At 35.2% G+C, this 23,114-nt stretch overlaps 1 protein-coding gene and 1 pseudogene across 4 annotated transcripts in view; one reads left to right on the plus strand and one right to left on the minus strand.

Moving 5' to 3' along the window:
* Positions 1 to 16,425, plus strand: part of LOC149566096 (uncharacterized) — a 34,051-nt gene extending 17,626 nt beyond the window's left edge. Inside the window, exon 3 of one of the 3 annotated variants that reach the window (XR_016362114.1) lies at positions 15,889 to 16,425. The gene's annotated coding sequence lies outside the window, so the exon portion shown is untranslated. Of the gene's footprint in view, positions 1 to 14,842; positions 15,528 to 15,888 lie in introns of those variants that run through there. The other 2 variants (XR_016362115.1, XR_016362113.1) reach the window with 2 other exon arrangements.
* LOC149566097 (protein VARIATION IN COMPOUND TRIGGERED ROOT growth response-like) lies at positions 8,830 to 18,261 on the minus strand (annotated as a pseudogene). Its single transcript, XR_016361391.1, has 8 exons — positions 18,094 to 18,261; positions 15,238 to 15,335; positions 14,815 to 15,066; positions 14,079 to 14,701; positions 10,700 to 11,149; positions 10,318 to 10,572; positions 9,548 to 10,219; positions 8,830 to 9,374 (listed from the first exon to the last, which is right to left on the minus strand). The product of XR_016361391.1 is annotated as a protein VARIATION IN COMPOUND TRIGGERED ROOT growth response-like (transcript).
* Positions 18,262 to 23,114: the final 4,853 nt, after the last annotated feature.

A 23,114-nucleotide genomic window follows, 5' to 3' on the forward strand; every position in this document is an offset into this window, starting at 1 on the left:
GAACATAAATGTGTTGCAATCAGAAAAGAAGAAGGCTATCATTAAATGAAGGCATGGACCAATCTACAAAATAGATGCCGATTCAAGAAGTAATAGAGGTAAGTCAAGATACACCACAAGAAGAAGGAAAAAGGGCAGGAAACACAAGTAAGAATGATGATGACGAAGAAGCTCAACCACACGTGGAAATGTGTGATGTTGAGATTAGTTTGGACAAAGATATGGCAGAAAATATTGTAGATGGTCAATTGATACCTTTTAAAAAGGAGTAAGCTATATTGACTGCAAGAAAAGATTCTATAAAGGAAAGTAATTATGTTCTAGATGTTCATAAAGGAATATAAGAGTATGTTCACTTAGTTGTAGATCAAAAGGTTGAACAAGAAGCAGATACATATGAAAAATCATTGCATATTTGGATAATCAGGGTGCCAGTTTTCCCTGCATCCGAAGAAGCAACCAGACACAATATTGAACTGATGAATAGAAAGCAAGTGTAGGAATCTCAAGTAAATGAAGATAAACACATGGATGTTTATATTTGGTACCTTTATAGCATAAAAAAGAAGTGCATAAACAGATGTTAGTCAGGAAACCGTGATAGAAAAGGAGGAAAGTATAGATGTTATAAAAACTGCAGGAAATACAAATGGCAAAGAAGTAGAGGAGACAGATAATGTTCCAACTATTGTTGATAGAAAAGTTATAGGGATAAATGCAAGAATAAATTCAGGGTTGGACACCCATGAAAGTCAAGGAGAGACTTCCAATGAAGATTTTGAGATTTCCAATCATTCAACAAGAGCAACAACCAATATGACAATCCCCTTAACATTGATTTCACAAGAGGAGCAAAAGATTGAATGCTCTACAATACATAGTATCCAAAAAGTTTGTGATGTAAGCATATCAAGTGTAAAATGTGATTTTGACTTGAATGGAGGTTTTTCTATCAATGGAACAACCCAAGATGATGCAATCATTTCTTCTATGATTGTTCTTATTTGTAGTGCTCCTGAAACACCTATGTCAAATCCCAATGGGTTGGCAACTCCAACTCCGGTGGCTATTAAAGCTATAGGAGCTTTTATGCCACCTTTCTGTCCTCTGTGCAGTAAAGGAGATCCAAGATGGAGAGGATCTACTACTACTAGTTCTTTCCAACCTGTTGAACCTAGGAAAACATAACACTTCCATCATGAAGGTCCATCCTTAAATGGTGTAGCCAATTCATCTAATGATGTAAATAGAATCAAAAGTTGCGTCCATTTAGATATTGATCTTAATGTTCTTGACGAGGGATTGGTGGATATCTAGTTTGAGTAGAGAGAGATGAATTATTTCATGAGGCCATTCTAGGGGGCAATTATTTTCCACACTTATCTTGTCATCATTCTTTACAGTTGTTCAAATCCACGAACTCAATGACTTAGTAAGAGTCCAAGGTCTTTGAGCTCAATAGCCAAATGAGAATTTTGAACATTAATGACCACCTCACCAATAAAATGTCCCTACTACAACACTAAAAATCTAAAGACACAATTATTTAAATCTATATATTGATCATTTTAATTTTTCTGATAGATTATGCTTGAATTGGATGTCACCTCAAATTCATTCCTTTGGGAGAAAAATGCATTATAAGAGCTTTCACCTCAAATTTCTCCATCTCAGAGAAAAATGCATTACAAGGGCTTTTGCCTCAAATTTTTCTAGCTTAGAGAAAAATGCATCACAACACATAATAAGAGAAACTGATGTTGAGATTCCCTTTTAGAAGAGACTCCCTCTCATCAAGAGTTGCATTCATATAACATGGATTATCACAAAAATTACTAGACTCCAAAGTTTGACCAAACATGGAGATTTTACAATCATACTATTACACAATCTTGCTGATCCTTTGCAAAGGAATTGATACTCTCCATTTTCCTCTCAAACTCCCTTTGAATCTTCGAGCTTTAGCATCGACCTCCTAATCACCTCGTCCAAGATTTTCTAAAATGCTTTCCACAGATTAATGATATTCAACACACATCTTCAAACCTTCTGACATGCTAGAGTTTAGGAATATCCTCCTTGATCTTATCCTAGACTACTTGATACTGAATGAGATTGCAAAGATACCAAAGCCAAAACTAGATTAATTGTGCAATTATTTTCTCTGCCAACTTTAGCACCTAACCTTACAACATTGTAACTCGTATAGCTGGCATCTTTGCTTCTTCACATAACTCCCTCTTGATCCCTATTGCCTCTGAGATTGCTAAGAGGTTCAGTGGAATTAGAATTCCTCTATTAACCTTAGAAACTTAATGCTCTCAACTCATGCCTTGAGTTCTTGAAATTTATCTCCCTCTAAATGTCATTACCTCCTCTTAGAAGAAACTGAATGCAAAGGCAATTTGTAGGTTCTTTGTCTTCTATGAAATTATGTACCTTTAATCTAGTCCCATGACAACAAGTTGTCTTCATGCTTCAGCTTACTTGACTTCCTCACATGATGCATCAAGCTATTCCCCCCCCATTTGTTGCTCCTCGATCCTCCTTATCTCTTTGTTGTTGATACACCAAATGAGATAGACTTGTAGCTTTAACTCATCCTTGTAATCTTCAAATTTGAAGTTACCATCTCCACTTTTTGAAATAGCTCAAAAAAAAACCAATACTTGTGTTCCAAACTCCACCAAGTTGATGTTCATGACATGGCAATACAAAATGTCACTTTATATACCTCCTTGAATGTTCACAGGCAAGATGGGCTGATACAAAGCCCTTCCAAAAATACAATCTGCTCAACATCCATATGCTCATTGACTGGATCCTGCAACCAACAACTATTAATAATAAATTATAGAATTAAACTACCTTTAAGATAAATATACAAGCTAATGCTTAAAAGAATATATTTATTACTACTCTAAAGTAAGGACTATATAAAAATTTCAAAATCATTATCCAAGAGTATGAAGTGCTTATCTCTTTATAGGCATTAGAATCAAAAGATAAGAAACTCATGCTCCTACAAAATTTTGAGACTTGTCTAACACTTCTAATGAGTACAAATAGATCTGAAACTAAAATTTCAAAACTGCAAAAGCAAATTATGCAACAAACAGGGCAGCCGAGTAGAGAGAGATGAATTATTTTGTGAGGCCATTCTAAGGGGAAATTATTTTCCACATTTCTCGTCATTGTTCTTCACAATTGTTCAAATCCGCAAACTCAATCATTTAGTAAGAGTCCATGGTCTCTGAGCTCAATAGCCAAATGAGAATTTCGAACATTAATGAACACCTCACCAATAAAGTGTCCCTACTACGACACTAAAAATCTAAAGACACATTTATTTAAATCTATATATTGATCATTTTCATTTTTCTGATAGATATATGCTTGAATTGGATTTCACCTCAAATTTTTCCCCCTGGGAGAAAAACACATTATAAGGGCTTTTACCTCAAATTTCTCTATCTCAGAGAAAAATGCATTACAAGAGCTTTCACCTCAGATTTCTCTTTCTTAAAAATGCATCACAACACATAATAAGAGCAACTGATGTTGATATTCCCTTTTAGAAGAGACCCTCTCTCATCAAGAGTTGCATTCACATAACATGGATTATCACAAAAATTACTATAGACTCCAAAATTTGACCAAACATGGAGATTTTACAGTCTTACTATTACATGAGCTTGCTGATCCTTTGTGAAGGAATCAACACTTTGCATTTTCCACTCAAGGTCCCTTTGAATTTTCAAGCTTTAGCATCGACCTCCTAACCACCTCGTCCAAGATTGCCCAAAATGCTTTCCACGGATTAATGATTTTCAACACACACCTCTGAACCTTCTTACATGCTAGAGTCCAGGAATATCCTCCTTGATCTTATCCTAGATTACTCTATACTGAATGAGATTGCAAAGATACCAAAGTCAAAACTAGATTAATTGTGCAATTATTTTGTCTTCCAACTTTAGCACCTAACCTTACAACACTGTAACTCACATAGCTGGCATCTTTGCTTCTTCACATAACTCCCTCTTGATCTCTATTGCCTCAGAAATTGCTGAAAAATTTAGTTGAATTGGAATCCCTCTATTAATTTTAAAACCTTAATGTTCTCAACTCATGCCTTGAGTTCTTGAAATTTATCTCTCTAAATGTCCGTTCCTCCTCTTAGAAGAAACTGAATGTAAAGACAATTTGTAGGTTCTTTGTCTTCTATGAAGTTATGTACCTTAATTCAGTCCCATGACAACAAGTTGTCTTCATGCTTAAACTTACTTGACTTTCTCACATGATGCATCAAGCTATTCCCCCCTATTTCTGGTTCCTTGATCCTCCTTATCTCTTTGTTGTTGATACACCAAATGAGATAGACTTGTTGCTTTAACTCGTCCTTGTAATCTTTAAATTTGAAGTTGTCATCTCTACTTTTTGAAATAACTCAAAAAATACCAATACATGTGTTCCAAACTCCACTAAGTTGATGCTCATGACATGAGAATACAAAATGCCACCCAAATATACCACCATGAATGTTCACGAGCACGATGGGCTGATACGAGGCCCTTCCAAAAATACAATCTACTCAACATGCTTATGCTCCTTGATTGGATCCTGCAACCGACAACTATTAATAATAATTTATAGAATTAAACTACGTTGAAGAGAAATGTACAAACTAATGCTTAAAAGAATACATGTATCACTACTCTAAAGTAAGGACTATATGAAAGATTTATAAACATTATCCAAGAGTATGAAGTGCTTATCTCTTTATAGGCATTAGATTCTCCTTGGATCAAAAGATAAAACTCAAGCCCCTACAAGATTTTGAGACTTGTCTAACACTTCCAATGAACACAAATAGATCTGAAACTAAAATTTCAAAACTGCAGAAGCAGAAGTAAATAACAACAATAGGCAATGGATGATTGAACAACAATATGAACTAGACTGATATCAACGACATTCTCTTTAATTTCATATGTATCAACATAAATGAATTCTTGAATCTTGCTAACTGAACCTTCAATCATGCAACTCGAACATAGTTATAAATTCATATCTTTACTATAGAATCTAAACCAACAACACAAAATATGACTAAGGGATTCAGACTTGGAATATCCATATAAAAGAATACTTCTTAGAGTGAAAACTAATGCACATTCAAAAATAAAAATGACACCTTTAATTTTAGAAAAGTAATACTTTAGGATAAATAATCCTTTTGAATTGTCAGCAGATTCTTCATGAGTAGAAGTGACATCAACGTTTGCAGCAACAACTTGATGTTTTGGTCTGGATAAACAATCTTTGGTGAAGTGACCATACTAATGACATCTAAAATATTGAATTCTGGAGAGAGCCTTCTTCTTCTCCAGTTTAGGAGCTGAATCAAAATTGTTATCTCTATTTCTGTTGTATTTCCTTTTCTTCATTCACTCACTTTCTTTTTAGATGTACACGCAGCAATAACATGATATTCTTCATGGTGAGAATTTTAGCCATTTTCGTCTCGCCTCTAACTTGTATTCCTCTTAAAAGGAATCAGCTCTGAAGCAATCAAACTTGGGCAGTCCATCTATTCCACTAAACCTTTGAATGAAGGATTCCCCAAGAGTGAGGAAGGCCATTCATAGCCAACATAACCAAGCCTTTGTCCTCAATTGATTCTCTAATAGAATCAAGAGCTGATCCTTCAATTATGTGATGTTCATAAAGGAATATACAATAGGCTCTCCTTTATCCATCTTAACATGTAGGTGTTGACGTCTCAAGGTCTTATAGTGTTGTTGAATTCATACAAACTTTGAAGGCTCTTATATGTAGCTTTTTTTGAATTCAACTTTGATATAATAGATACCAAATAATCCTTAACTGACTCAATTGGTATCTTTCTTGCCACGATATTATTTTTTCTCCGTTGAGCTTTCTCAATGTCTTTAGAAGGCTCAACTACATCAGACTTCATGTAGCTGAGAAGATCATTCTCTTCAAGTGTAATTAGGACTCTAAATTTCCATAAAGTAAAATTGGATGCACCATCCACTCTACTTCAACTTTGAGTCTATTTACCATTGTTGAAAGCTAAAATAAACAAATAGGAGACAAGCAAATACTATTTCAAAGCGGTAAGTTTTGGCTCTGGCTCTTTTCTTTAGATCAGCTCCGATACCATGTTAAAATTAGAACCAGTATAGTAGAGAAATACAAAATTGAAGCACAAAAGCATACAAGGACAAATTGTTAGTTGTTAGAGTGGGGTTTCCATTGCACCAAAAGACCGATCTATCAATGCCCGTTAGAACCACTCAACTTATTGTACACAGGAGGTGGTTAAGCCCTTGTCACGAATCCCAAGGGGAGCGCTAAACAAATTTCCAACAATCTCCCCCTCAACGTTACCCGAGGGTCTGAGGATTCGAATCTGTGACCAAGCTCTGATACCACTTGTTAGAGTGGAATTGCCGTTGCACCAAAATACTGATCTATCAATGCCTGATACAACCACTCAACTTATAGTACACAGGAGGTAGTTAAGCCCTTGTCACGAATCTTGAGGCGAGTGCTGAACAAATTTCCAACACAGATGACACACAATAAATCCTAGGAAATCCCTGCACTAGAGGGTGAAAAACCCAGCCACCAAAAATTTAATCCTTTATTGAAATCTCAAAAAATCTGAGTACAATGATCTCAAGCTTAATTAGTGATAATATAATCAATTATTGTTAACAATCAAGGAGTGTCCCTTTTTACAGAATAGGCAACACATGTTTGTCATTTATGATACATACAATACTTTATATATCTTAGATACTAAAGACAAAAGAAGATTATTGGAATCCTCAAGTGATGCCACATCTACAAGGATATGAGAAGCAAGCCCATAACATTAAATGACATTTCCACTCGAGCTTAATGCTTGATGGAACTTGTTCATTGTTTTCATTAATACATGGTGGTAACAGTTGCTAAAGGAATATGATACATCTTCATAACATATTAAGCAATATACATATATAGAGACTGCCAAGAGGAAAACCATGAAGGTGAAGAGTTATCATCAGAACAACAGTTGTCTCCAATAATGTGCACAAGAAAGCAACAATAGATTTTTGAGATCTAAAATGGCAGAGAAAGAATGAACTCATCAGCACCAACAAAATAATAAAGTTGTTGCAAGGCATAGTAATCAAGGAAAGACTCAACATCACCAAAACTGAGAAAGCTTGAGAGCAAGGAATCAACAATCAAGAAGTTTGCACAACCATCGCAGGTCAATAATTTTTCTTGCAGCTACCAAAAATATTAACACTCTCATTGCTGTTTTGGACAAATCTCCAAAAGAGAACAAATTCAACATCTTCCTACATGCAAGAGACAGCTTGGTTCTCCATGCTTGGTAAAATAAAGACTATTTTCGGTAGATTGTGTATCTCTACAAGTTTACAAGTTTCTAGTTAACAATTTTGTTGGGATAAATAGACATTAATTGGCTAAAAGAATAATACTTTTTTTCTTTCCTCCAATAGTCTATAATATGTAAGAAACAGTTGGATGGTTTTCCAACGTTAAATGATATTGTGACATTTATAACAATTTACTTGGAAATGGGTTCATTCAAAACAATTGTAAGCAAACAAATTATTTTTTTGTCAATCGGTTGATTTGTTTTTGTTTTTGTTAAAACAACTAAAAGGACTGGTTCTGTGTATTATGTATTGTTATTATAATAGTATTAGGGAATACTACAATGTTAATTTTCGTAACTTCAAAGCAATTATAGAGCAAAAATAAAAATTCATCTAAAATATGTTTCAACCATTTTAAATATTTATTACACTAAAGATGTTTTCTCTCTAAGTTGTGCCACCTAATTTCATTGATCAATGGCTTATAATTATCCTTAACCATGCAAGACAATTGAATTCACCCTTTCCATTCATTTTTAAATTTAAAGCTGCAAATTTCATTCATCTAATACAGTTTCAATCAGGAGCCTAGATAATTATATCGATGAGAAAAGCAACAAATAGATCAAACCTCCAACACTGACTACATGTATCCTATTCTATTAGATCTCACTTCTTTATTCATTATGATAAATATTCCATAGGCAATTTATACGCAGCTATTTATATATACAAAGGATAAGTTAGTGTGGATTCACTTGAATTTAGTTTCCTCTTAATCGAAGTCTCTTATAAAACTCAAAAGTCTATTGTTTTACTAGATTAAAATTTTGAATAAATGAATTGCAATCTTTGGTTACCCTTTATTTTAGGTATGAGTTTCAATAAATATAGATAATTTTTTGGTAAATTATAAGGTAACAGCCCCTCTTATTTTTTGGTAAATTATAAGGTAACAGCCCCTCTTATTTTTTGGTAAATTATAAGGTAACAACCCCTCTTATTTTTTGGACAAGGTGAACTCTTTATGATTACATTTTGTTGCCATCACTAGTTAACTGCATTTTCAATTTCAAGAGAATCATTCTTGGCAATTTCTTTTCATGCGTTTGTACTATTCATTTCAAAACAATAAAGCAATGTAAGTTACTAGCAGTTGTTTCAGCAAAAAAGTACAGATAGTTTTAAAAACAAGGAGGATTGGTTTTTTCCCTTAGCTGCTCCAGCTAGTTATATTGCTCATCTCAATCTTGCTTTAATTTTTTTGCATTAGAAACCCTTGGTGTAGCACAACTCTTGCCAAAATAAAATAAATAACTACTATCGATTTCAAAGATTCCATAAAAGAGTGATTAATTAAGAAAACATTAGAAACAGAGACAAGAACTCCATACAGAAAATTTTAAAAATGAGAAAATAAACTAAAAATAAAGATGATTAGCTTTTCAATGACAAATACTCAAACAAATTGATCACACTTCTCAATGTTGCTTTCTTTTCCTCTTTACAATGTCATATGTCCCCAACTTGGATACTGTTTTACGTGTGTATAATTGATCAACAATTCTTTGCAATACAATTAAAGCTTTCGCTTCTTCTCCAACTTTCATTGTAGCCTTAAAACCCTTTATTTATTGTTGTCTTTTGTAGGCTACCTTCACTATCATGCTGGGCAAGTAAAACTGTAATTAGCCAATTGTTTTGATGTGGGATCCAATAGTTGACTCTAGATTCCAATATCATATGACCATAAAGCTTTGATCTTACAAGAAAAGAATATATGGTGATTGCACTTGATGAGCTTTTCATCTTTAGCGTATGCTCTCCTTTCTCAATCTCAAAAACTGCTTGGGTGTCTATCACTTCAGAAAACAAACTTGCATTCAATTTTGATGATGCTTCTTCTATTGCCTTCTGTATCAAAATGATTTTCTTTACCGGCAACCCCTGCAACATTTGAGATGTTAGTGTAAAAAGAGAGGATAATAAATAATTGATAAAAATATTAAAGGTTGACTTACAAAGAGTAACATTCGTTTACCCTCTCCAAAACAAAAGCAAAAATTACAATTTACAATAAACTAGCTTTCCGCTATCGCATAGAGAAAAAGTAGTGTTACACTTAGTCCACGAATATAATTGAGTGCCCATGCATATCCATCATCAGGCACTTCAATTATTAGACATTTCAATCCTGGCAACTCTTCCAGCCCTTCTACGCTTTGCAGCTTTGCACATTTAGTAACTGTGATTTGCTCTAGATGACATGGACGTGCAAGAGGCGGCAACAATCTCAAACCTGCACATTTTTCTACTTTGAACACTTGGAGCCCTGTTAGAGAAGAGAGCCCTGATATTGTTTTCAATTTCCAACATTCCTCAACAATAAGAGTATTGAGTCTCTCTAGCTGCTTTAACTCTATTTCTTTTAGATTATTCATCGATTTAACTTCCAGTGTTTGAAGCCTTGGACACATCTCTCCACTAATTGCCAACTTGTTGACATTTTGAAGTCTCCAAAGTGTTATGGTCTCAAGGCTATCCATGCGGCTGCTTGTAGACAAATCTCTACCTTTGCTCAGATCCAAATTCCCTCTGAAGAAGCCACCCCTCATAAAACCCTCATAAATTCCCAAGTTGTTTTAGTGATTGCACCAAGGATATTGTATCCTCTTCTCTAGGGATGACCGTATGTCTATTTTTTCCAAACAATTGAACATTTCTATTAAATCTGGAAGCTTTTGCAAAAAGGGAGATTCCCCAATCCATAGCTCTCTCAACTCAAAACTGCCCTGTCATTGACAATTGCACTAAAAAATGAATTGGGTCTAAGTAGTTAATACAAGTATTTTCAAAGGAGACTTAATTTGTTACAAAAATTGCAAAATACCTAGGCATTGGTGTGCAACTATTGCCGAAAACTTCTCCATAATTTCTCCACTTTTGAAACACTTAAAAAGTGCAATTTTTGTAGAGGAATCCAAAAAGGAATGCATAATTTGTCACCACCCTTGTCAATTTCAAGCCAAAGGAGATCGGTCTCAGCTATAAAATAAGTAATTTTTCTTCCAAGGGTTGAATCTCGGAATGAATGGAAACACCTGCCCTTTGTTTCTGCCAAGATTTGCTTAAATCCTTTTGTTTCCTACATAAAGGATCTGGGTTAAGTGTGACTGGCTGAATTTTTTTATAAAAAGAACAAATATTCGAAATTTTTCTTGAGAGCTTTCTATAACTTTAACTTCAAAAACCTAAACAAGAAAGAAGCACACCATAGATCTCAAAAATTCTGGTTGCCACAGTCGAGGAGGACCTAACTAACTCTGCCATTTGTCTACCTAGGTCACAGAGATGATCGTGCATTTCAAATCTGCACCCAGTCCTTTCAATTAGGCATTTATCTTGCAAGATTTGAATTGCATGCTCAACACTCCAACCGGATGCCTTTCAGATTGTTATTGCCTTAAAATCAAATATCTTCTAATTAAAAAGACAAGCTATGTGTATAAATATCTGTTTCTCCTCTTTGTCCAGACCATCAATGCTAATTTTGAGTCTTTTCAATATATCCTCAGGCTGGATTTTCTTCACCTTTTCCAATTCTAGATTCCAATAATACTCATCCCTATCATAAACATGTGCACCCAAAACTATGAGTGAGAGGGGCAGACCTCCACAGAAATCCACAAAGCTTTCAACCAAGTTCTGATAAGCACTGGGTGGTGTAAACGTAATAATGCGCAAAGAAATTGAATCAAAGAAGTCGAAACACACAATAGCACAAATTTATTGTGGTTCAGCAAAACTTGCCTACATCCAGACTCTAGCAGGGAATTACTATTAATGAATAAACGATACAATACATGGGCTGCACACAGCCATTATATAGAGCTCTCGAATACAAAGAGTCGAGAGGGAGAACGGATGGTCATGCAACTGTTGGGCTTCAAATCCCAACAATCTCCCCCATGAAGTCCAACTGACACATGACTGTCCATTCTCCCTCTTGACTCTTTCTATTCGAGAGCTCTATATAATGGCTGTGTGCATTCCATGTATTGTATCGTTTATTCATTAATAGTAATTCCCTACTAGAGTGTGGATGTAGGCAAGTTTTTCCAAACCATGATAAATCTGTGTTATTGTGTGTTTCGTATTCTTTGATTCAATTTCTTTGCTCATTATTACATTTACAATTGGTATCAGAGCCGGTGAGATCGTGAAGAGTAGAGCAGGAAAAGCAAGGCAAGAAGAAGCCTATTAAAAAGATGTCTGCAGGAGAAAACAAAATAGATCTTGAGCATATAAGATCCTGAAAGAGCCGGGCAGAAAATTGCAAAACCAAAAAACAATGGAAACTTGTTTTCTTTGGAGAGGTTCATAGAATATATCTCGTAGTATCATCTACGGAGAAATTAGCTGAGCAAGGAGAGGCTGTTATTTGGCAACAAAGAGTACGTCCAACCTGGTGTGATGATGTAGACAAGGGTTGTCACTCATGAAGTTGTTTTTAAGAAGATTAAGCAATCATGAGGGTTTGTAGAGCTGAGGAGTGTACATGATGTTGGTGGCCTTTAGTGCATCCAAATGCAGAGAAGAAGCTCCGTAAGAATGGCTACTATGAGGATTTCAAACCCCAAATGCAGTTTTACTGAAGGAATGAGTTTGATTTTTTGTTGCAGAAGACTATGTTCATCAATGGATTGCAGGAGATAGAAATTTCAGACAAGGAATGGTTGACTGATTCGGGCATCTAGTGAGCTGTTTGGGGATTAATTAAATTCAAACTCAAATGGGCCCTCTGAGTTCATGCCCTTCCAGTTCTCCTGCCTCAGTCCATGTGGAATTGGGCTCTTAATTAAATCCCAATTATGGCGCTTTTGTAGACTCTTCGATTAGATTGGTGTTATAATGGACATCACAAAGGCTTGTAAAGGAAGGATCAATAGACGAGTTAAGAATCCCATTGGGACTTGTAAGAAGAATTATTTGTTTGCAACCATGAAAAAGAAATTGTGTGCCCAGCACAATAGGAAATGAGTAAGAGGAGAGACAGAGCACAAAGGTGGATGACATGTAGGATGCTGAAAATAATGAAGAAACATGGGGTTACAAAGAGGAGGTTGTACGTAGATATATCACAGAGGAAGAAAGTGTTCGAAGAGGAGGAACTTGTCAATGTTTTGTTTTGGCAGATGCTGGTTTGGTTTTACTTCTCCAAGTTATGGAGAGATTGCAGCTTTAGTGTGATATTTGGTATCTTTTTTTTTGATACCATAAAAAATTCACTGTCATGGTGCAGTGGGAGTTTTAGCAAAAAAAATAAAAAAAATTTACTGTCATGAGATGGTTCCCTCCATACGATTGGAGATGATTGTTATTGTGCCATGGTGAGCTATTTAGAGCGTTGGCATGATAGAGGTTCTCTTGACAGGTTTTGCTGCTTCGAGCATGAGTGTTGGTTTGTGAAGATCAAGTTGTCATAAGGTTTTACTAGGTTATGCAGATGTGCACTAGGAGTTTTGATAATTGATCTTGGTTAGTGCTCTTGGTATCGGGTACTTTGGCGGATTGACCATGGAGGTGCTCTTGAAAACTAAGAGGCTTGGGTGAGGCTGCAGTTCTCTTGGTTTAGAGAACATTTGTTGAGATGGTTTCTCTTTGGAGGTTTCAACATGAAGTCCGAACAGCCTACACCTGTGGATGGGCGTGAGTTCATTGTAGACCTAGTGGAGATTGTTCTTGGAGAAGAGTCATTGAGACTTGGTGTATCCTAGAGGAGCATTCTCACTCCCCATGCTTGGTTTATTCGGCAGATTTATCTCCTTATGAATTTTGGAGATGGTTGATATTGTTCCTAGTTTTGGAATGTTTTGAGTTTGATCTTCTTATTTATAGGAGCTTTCATTCATGGTGTTTGGGTGTTGTAATTGCTCTCATATGGGGAGGTAAAGGAGATCATACTTGACACAGCTGAGCAATTGGTGGTGTTTGTAGAAGAATGAGTTATGATTTGTGTTGGTGTTCCTTCCAAGAGTTTTTTGAGATCATCTATTGTTGTTGTACTTCATTGTTTTTTAACAACAATATGTGGTCTTTTCATGAGGACTTGGAAGATGTCATTTTTGCAGCAGGTTGGCTGCGGTTTGCAAATCATCTCAAGTTAATGCCATGCCTTCTATGTGCTGATTGGTAGATTGAGTCAACTTATAGTTGACATTGCTCATGCAGTTTAAATTTCTCTATAATGGTCTTCTAGTTTCTTTTCGCATCGATGACTTTTTTGGTGTGTTTTGTTGGAAGATGGTATATTTGGCGAGTTATTGTATGGGCTGGTTATGTGGTTATAAATCTACTGATGTTGTATGGATAGTTGGATGTGATTAGCAATTAGCTGTGGTTGCTATTCTGGCTACGAAGATTGTCTTTTGGCAATTTCTTACCATGGGATTTGGTAAGGGAAAGCAGAGTTTAAGTCACTACGTCCACATTGAGAGCAGAGCACATATATTATTCAGTCATTGCAGCTTACATACACAGGGATTTGCCCTTATATTTATACATTAGTCTTCAAGAGAAGACGAAGAGACAAATAAGAAGAATGTGAAATGAATAGACATGACAGTTGGACTTCACATCCAACAGGTGGATCATTCCTGCAGAAAGCATGGCTACAGAAGAGATCCCTTGCATGATTTCAATCCATTACCTTCATCTTATAACGGATACCTATGCCCCTTAACACACTCTGGTCACGAGTTGTAATAATTACCAGGCTACCACAACCCATCAAGTCTTCAGGCAACAGGGCATCTAACTGGCCTCGATGATCAATATCATCTAAGACTATTAGGCAATGCAAATGTCTTGCCCTTCTCAAATGATTCTTCGGCTTTACGATTCCATGGTGCACACTTCTAATCTCTTCATCTCTGCTAAAAAGATCTTTCAAGAGCTGACTTTGCAAGCTGTGCAATTTATCTCTGACATGTGATTCTCTCATGTCGGAGAGAAAACAAGATGTATGGTAGCCTGAACGCTTCTTGTTAAACAATTCTTTAGTCAGAGTGGTCTTGCTAGAGCCCCCAAGTCCGAAAATCCCCACCATCCCCGTTGTCTCTGGACAACATCTCTCAAAATCTTGGACGAGCTCATCAAGTCCAACGGGATATTTGGCAACATACAAGTGTATATTCTTTTCCCTTTCTTCCACTAATTGTACCACACGAGAAACAACCTTTTCACACAAATCGCCGAAATCCAAAACCGACAATCTTTTTAAAAAATCATTCTACTAAGGAAAAAATGAATGTCATGTCCTAGATAAAAACTTAAGGCAAAACATGATGAATTGCAGCTAATCCAAAGAAAATGGTAGTAATCTTACTCTTGATGCTGGCTAAGTTCATATCCAGATATGGCTACAGTAGATGCAAGTGCCGTTTTCCATCCATCCAACTTATCAAGATTCTTGCCTTTACTTTGATAATCAGCAAATGCCGCAGCATACTGAGACTTATCGTTCTCGATGTGTCGAAGTTCAAATGGCTGGACATCATAGAAGACAGGAATAAAGAGGGCATCAGTTTGTTGTAACATAAGAAGCAGCTCGTCTAAACACCATGGGTACTCTGCATAGCTTTTGGAAAAAATGGTAATTTGAACACGAGATGAGCAGATGGCATTAAGAAGGCAACGTCTAGACAGCCACGAAAATGCACTTCCTTACGAAGGAGAGGACTTAGAATTTTTTTTGAAAAGTTAAAAAAAACAATGTAAAGGGAGTGCATTTCCGTTGCTGTATAGCCACGGGCCATTAAGAATGGCAGACGTAATAGAATTTCCTCCTTCAATCTCTTTACGGTCTAGAAATGCCTTGCATCCTCTTGCCTGAAGAAGGTCATAATACTGTTATAAAGCAATTACGAAAATTAATGAATTCAATGTGAAGTTTGAAAAACAATTATGAAAAGATGAAGTGGGAGCTGTAACAAATTAGTTTGTTAGATTTTTTTTTCAAAATTTTGAGATTTGTTCACATTGAACATAATTACCGGAGAATTAAGAGATATGTCGATGAGCTATCAAAGTTAAAATGTAGATATATTTTAATATTGGATATTATTAAATATACATGTTTTGATATATTGTTGGAATATGATTTTTCATGTGAACATTGTTTTAGAATTATTAGATATTAAGGTAAGAGATTTCTTATAATGATAACAAAAATATTGGTAAACAATTTGATATTTGAATAATTTGACATGCTGAATATTTTTTGATGCAAACAATTAGAGAATATAGTTTATTAGATGTGCGTATTTCAGCCATTTATACTAATGATGAGCATTGGAACAATCTAGAGTATATGATCAACTTGTGTGTGAGTGTTACATGCTTTTTATTTGATAAATTTATAATGGCTATATCGTTGTAATAAATTTATTTTTATGTCTAGATTTGAAGAGGGTTTCGCATCATGGATTTGCACAGGCATTCACTTTATGGATTTTTGCAGTGTTTCAACTTTTTCTTTGTGTATGCCTTTCTCTCCCAAAGTGTGCATCACTACAAGTGAAAGGCTAAAGAGATTTGCATTTTGCAAATGCTTTTATATATTGTAATTCCAATTTTCTTTATCCTTACAAGGATCATATGTTTAGCTTTTATTTAGGGTTAAATGATTAGGTTTGTTTTCTTTTTATAAGAAAATAAAGTAAGTAGATGAAGTCGGTGAATAATTAATTAATGAAAGACTAATGATAACTATGCTTGTGAAAGAAGGTGGTTTTCCTAGCATGCATATACTATGAATCGACAACTAAGCTAGACACCTATCATAGATAATGCACAAGCCTCACTTGATCACAAACACAAACACATACTTCTATTCCCTAAGACACATTTATCTACCTTTTTTGTTTTATTTTCTTGTACAATAAGTAAAGGTGCTATTATAACATTAAGTTTTCGTTATAAAAGTGTTATTGTTAAATGGATGACCTGAAGGGTCACTTTAAAAATAATGATGGATAACTCATACTATTTGTCTTTGTATTTTTATATCAAAATTTTAATGAATTCATAAATAGTTGTATTTGGTAGAAATTATACTACATTTTCTATAAATTTACTAAAATATCAACCTTTTCATGCTAAATTGTATTACTTTAAAGTATATGTGACCAAATGAAACATTTTATTTTTGTTACAATTCTTGTTGATTAACAACAATCATCCTTGTCATGAGAATCACAAGGGTGAATATTTTTCACATATATTAAGAAAGTTGTGTGTGAGTAAGGGATGATTTGTCTACCAAATTTATTGGTGACACTAAGTCAACAGACAACTGAGGTCAACATCATTATTAGTTAAAGCATTGGAAGCCATTAGATGGTAATTTCATCTCATGAGAACCTTAGATTCACAATATAATAGGTTATGAAACTCAAACAAATATAAGCTTTAACAAGACACATTTTGAAAGAAATGTAAATGTATTTATCCAAAGGCATGTGTGGAAGAATTATAGATATAGGGGAGATTTCCCAACATCTAAGTGTATTCTAATGATTGTGATGCATAGTTATTGATTTAATACCCACACTTGTTAATTTAATATAGTTGATTTAATATCCAATATTTTGACAACATTGCACCAACAGTTGTGACTTTAAAATTGTTTTTGTTGATGATGATGATCCATAATTGAATGAAATGTATCCATTGCTCTATGGTTCGATGGTTTGGGGACCTTCCCTTTTGGACTTGGATTGGGCCTCGATCGAGCGTATTCAGATTCTGCTCCTCTATCGGATTATCAGATGCCAGAGATCCACTCCACACAGTGTTATTTTGTCTAAGTTTGGAGCCTACCCATTCAGATTGGCAACCATTTTTGACCTGATTTGGTTACTCCACTATCTTTGTGGCTTTGTGGACTCTACTGATGATCAACACAAATACTCCCACTTGGCATACTGCTCTTCAACTATTATTATAGACTCTGATCCTGCCTCTAGGGTCCATTCTTGGTATGCTCAGGCTACTACCCTTCTGAGATCGGTTCGGGTAGACATCTTTTGTCTCCCTCCCTACCAGTTCTCACTGGATGCTGCAGCTCACCTCCTCCCCTCTCGATAGGAGTTGAACAGGTATGTCAGACTTGACATCTACAGATAGTATATTATCTGGATCTAGGCCTATCCTTTGGGCAATCTACGCCCAAGCATGACATTCTATGCAAAGCACTTCTTGGACATTCAAGATGGGATCATTTGGTGCCCTGATTACTTAGATAGACAACAGACTCATGTCCTACGTATCTCTCTTAGCTCCTTCAAGGTGGGTCCACACAGACTCTGGATTCAAATCGAGCACCATATTGATAGAATGGATTGAGTATGTAGACTTTGTACCATGGCGGAGGTAGAATCTAAGACCCATTTCCTTTTCAGATGCCCCACGTACTACAAGATCAAAGGGAGATTTTATTATTTGTTTAGAGAGTGCATATCCCTCTTGGACTTCTTCAGGTACATGGATCAACATTGCCTTGCACTCTATTTTCGTGAATCCATACAACTTTTCCACCACACTTTGTAGCTATCTTTCCCCACAGGTCAGACCCAGGTACAACTTATCACGACCTTCTTCTCACCTTCACCCTTATCTCCAGCTCAAAGTATGAAGCAACCGTACAGTTTCCTTGATATAGGCCACTCAAGATCAGTGAAACCCCATAGTGTTCCTCTTCACCATCAACATTCCTCCTGTGGCACTCAGTAACAAAACAAAGCCCTTGGTCGCCCCTATCCACCTCATTCATTGTTGTCCTTTTTCTCTTTGAGGAAGGATCCCTAATCCTATTCAAGATGACTCTTACTCTCTTCCTCATCTCCTATTTTATGTTTGTTCTTGCTCTTTTGTCAGCATCGTTTGGTGCTCTGTTTATTGGCTATCTTCTTAGTTGTAAGCTCCTAGACCCATAGCCCCACATTGTGGTCTCTTGTTGGACATTAATATATTTATCTTATCTAAAAGAAGTCAAACGTGTGATACCCCATAGTTATAAAAGTATGGATGTCCCTTTTGCAAGACCACTTATTCACTTTTTTTGAAGGTTGTTTAGGACACCTTGAAAAAAAGCTTATGTCCCTAACATCATTTTTTATGATATGGCACTCAAATCTTAGTTATAAGCAAATAAGTTGCCAAATAAGCTAATATTGAAAATTAAGAGTGAAAATGTGTGATTGATTTTGTGGTTTTGCATGTTTACAATTCTACAAAGTTATTTTGACATAGGATGGCAATATGCATATGTTTAAGATAATGAATATTCAATGCATACATAAGGATAAGTTGCAATACTGAAAAGTTTTATTTGTACATTTGGACCTTGGATAACTTATTCACCCCACTCTTAGTTATTCTAAAGTATTCCAACAATTATATGCCAAAAGATCATATTTGTGACATTTGATTTGGTTCTTGAGTCATGTTATAAAAGAGGCAAAGCGCTTCTCTCCCAAAAATGATGCAGTTTTAGTCCATCCCAACCGGTTGTTAATAACATGTTACATATTTCCTTGTTTTGTGGATCTATTCTATAGCCAGCACACCATTTTAACCATTGTTTCCAAAGGTTCCAGGATGCTTGCAATCCAATATTCCTTGTGAGTCCAAAAATTCTTTCACATTTTATTATTATAAAAGGAGATGACGCTCTTGATTCTATTAAATATTTGACATAAAATCCTTTCATATTTCTTATTTCTTTCCATATTTGATGAAAAATGTATGCTTGGCAAATTTCTTTTCCTTGGCATTTGGATTTGACGTTTTTGCTAATTGGATGATTGCTATTGAATATCTTTTTAAATTGTTTTAAAACTTTTACTCAATTGCTTGCAAAATTCTAAATTTGACTTGATCATATTGAACATACTTATTTTGAGATCAATAAGTATCAATTTCACCCTAAAATGAATAAATTTTATAAAAAATGACAATTTCATCGTAATGAAGAGAATGCTTTTCTTTTGTAAAAACAAACACCAAATTTTGATTCGAATCTACTCTCTTTTCAATTTTCATTTTATGTTAGGAGAAGGTTGATCAATTATTTATTTAAAATTAGTTTTCAATTTATTATAAATATCTAGATTGAAGCAGTACTCTTCATTCATTTGGTTGATACGATCATTCATTGTGGTTGTCTGATCATCTAAATTTAGAAGATCCAAATTTCGTTCCATTTGGATTGAAAATGATTCATCTTCATCTTCTACTATTTCTAAAGAAAATTGAATATTAGACATAGGCTTAGTTCAAATCATTTTGATTTTTTTCCTAGTATCTAGGTTGATTTTTGTCCTAGTATCGAGGTTGACTTTTGTCTTAATATTATTATTTATCATCTCAATATTATTTTGTATCAATTCTATCAATTAGCAGATAGATCACTAATAGATTTTTCCCAATCAGACATATAACTCCAAATCTATTTGCCAATAGGTTTCGAAAAAGAAGGCATGTTTGGTGGATTACCAAAATATCTAGAAGATGGTCCTCCATACCCAGAGACAACAAGTTATAAATTAAATGAGCTATTTGATTAGTACCTTCGTAACCTTAAAAAGGTTGGTATCCAAAGGAAAGTTTTGTATATGAACCTATGCATAAATAACTCCACATAGAATATCAAGGTCTTTACCAATATGACATTCCATTTGGTACTACGCAAGGGCGCATAGCGCCCGTGCATGCATGCCTGTGTGTGTGCACACACATACCTACAAGAAGGCTTACCCTTTTGTCTTTGTGTCCTTTATTCAAGTAATGCAATTACCTTGAGAAGATATTCCCTTGATTCTTCCACTATGTTAATGACAAAATTTCATTCTTTTTGGGTTCTAGTTGATGGTTTTATAATATAGGGGTGGAGATAAGTGGACTCAAACTGCTGGCATCCACCACAAGGTCAACTACTGCCTATTGAACTCCCTTGATTAAGTCTACCATAGAAGGCCGACAATCGACAATAGCCTTCCCTTGAGCATAGCTCACAATTTTCATTGTACTATGCTCTCCAAAGAGCAACTGCCCCCAAAAGCAATAAGTTGTTAACCCTAGGAATTCTTGAAGTTATGAAGAATTCAAACTCTAGAAGAACCAGGAACACAAATCTCTTCTTTTTTCACCAACTCTTTGGTCTTATCTTAAAAAGATCGCCCTTCTCCAACCCTTCCTGCCCAATTAGAAGGGACAACTAATGCATTCGACTTCTCAAGTTAGGGTTTGTGGTCAATTTGTGACCCCTAGACGATGAAATATTCCTTGGAGAAATCTCATAGTTCCTATAGGGTGGAGATAATGGGGTTAGTCCATGGCATGAGTTTTCCTTATGCCCCCTTTTTTTGAGCTAAAAAGGGTTGAAGGGAGATAGTACATCATGTTGTTCGCAAGGGAAACCTTGACCCTCTTCCTTGAGGATCCTATAAGAAAGATCCCTAGGAGAGACACTGACTCCAACTATGGTCCATGTACTATCCATACTAGATCTAACAAAATACCCATCCTACCTTCTCTACATTCTTAACAGTCTATCTTTGTCTTAATAGATTTTTTTAGTGGGATGTTATGGTCCTTTCTCTAATTACTGATAAAAAGTAAGCCATTGGTTCAGGTAAAAAGTATGATCATTACCACCTAAACAATTAGACATCCAACCTGTAATCGCAACAACCCAATTGCAAGAGTGGAGCTCTACCAACTGAGCTATATCCCCATAGATATCAAATGAAGTAGACAATAACCCTACTACATAGCACATAATGGGTAGGCTATTCTGGGGTTGAACCAATGACCTCACCTGTAAGGTAAATAATCATACCTATGATTCAATGAGAATGAGGTCTCTCTTCATTCAAGAGTGACTCATCCTTCTCAAACACAACATACAATTTTTTTTTTGTACTGTGCTCTACAAGTGTACTTTCTCTCCTTCCTTTTTCTTCACTAACAACAAGAAAATAAGTTATAATTTGGATGAGAAGAGAAAATAGGGTATTAATTTAAGATCCTCCTAACCTAATCACAGACACTTAAAGATCCTTTTTTGATCCTACTTTTCTCATCATTTATTAAGAGACAAATAACAATTTCTGGATTAGTATTTTCTCGTACCTACTATTCTAAAGGGCCCCAGTTGGATTGCAACCACCTTATCTTCCCTTCCTTTCACTTCTTTCTTGTAGGGCCCAAGAAAAGGTAAGATCAACATATTGCATGTCCATCGACATCTCTATTGCTTTCAACTTGTTGTTCATCCTTACAACCCTCTGTTAGAGAACCTTCTCGTGTTAACTTCTATACATGTACATGGAAGAATACTACTTCTCACCTTGAATAAACCTTCCTGCTTCTCTAGCCCCTTCTATTTTATAAGTTGCATCTAACTCACTTCCCCTCCAACCTTCTTGAACCCCCAGTAGTTGTTCAATCTAGTTGGGGTGACTAAACTAGATTCCTCCACTTTTTAGAGCAATCCATCGACCCAATAGACCCTGATAGAGGCAATCAAGGCCCTCTATATTTTTAGGTAGGCCCTCTCTCCATTGTTGAGATAAATGTCTTGTTTTCCCCCACTCCACCTCTTACCTTTCTTATGCTTTGAATGACCCTCCACCCACTCCCACCCCCTCCTCTCACCGAGTGGGAAGGCCATTAAAAGTTATCAATCTACATGCATGCAGAGTAACTAGCTCCATAGGAAGATGGGAATGGAATAAGAGAAAATGGAAAGAAAATGAGAAGCATTATTGATACATAAAGGCAAGTAGTTTCCTGGATTTATGCTAGTGCTTGTGGATTCAAAGGTACAAAAAGACATTCACCATTTGTTGCTCAGGTTGCAATAGGAAATGTTGTTCATACCTTATTAGTCCAAAGGAGATATAAACATTGCTTGCTCAATCAAAAATAGCATGTTTGGATTTTATCCAGTTCTAAAACAAATCTGAATCAGAAAAATGATAGAATATTAGAGAAGCAAAAAACAATAAGTTGGGAAAGCCTTTTAGAGAAGGAATCTAATGGCATCAAATGGGAGATTGATTCATCTTTTAATTCAATTCTAGAATATTGGAAATCTAAAATATAACCTAGAAAGCTTTATGAATGGCAAGAGTCATTACTTTATCTTGATCAAAGAAAATGTATTGAGGAAGTAGAAAACAAACTCGAACAACTAGAAGTTGAAATAGTTCAAGAAGAAGAAGATTTTTCTCTTTCTTCAGTTACAAAAGAAATCATAAATATAGAAAGAAAACCAAAATCTTGAGAAATTGAAAGCTATATAGAAGGGCTACAAAGACTAAAGAAACTTTTCAAGGAGACAAGATTGAAGTATTTTGATCAAGAAAAAAAATTACAAGAAAAATTTGATCAACCAAGATAATCCTTTCCTTTTAAAATGTTGTTTGATCCTTGGTTAATAGATGAATCATGTATAAGTATTAATTGTACCAATAAACTGAGTGAAAACTTAAAATTGTTGAAAGGGCGACAAGATGCTTTTTAATATTTCAGGGGATTAGAAAAGAATAGAATTGTTGATCTATGGAAGGTTAAAAAAATTCTTCAAAATATTTTTGTAAATTATGATATTTTACTAGA

The sequence above is a fragment of the Cupressus sempervirens genome, chromosome 3 (assembly GCF_028749045.1).
Source record: "Cupressus sempervirens isolate cs-2001-9-10 chromosome 3, ASM2874904v1, whole genome shotgun sequence".
In the NCBI taxonomy this organism is placed as follows: domain Eukaryota; kingdom Viridiplantae; phylum Streptophyta; class Pinopsida; order Cupressales; family Cupressaceae; genus Cupressus; species Cupressus sempervirens.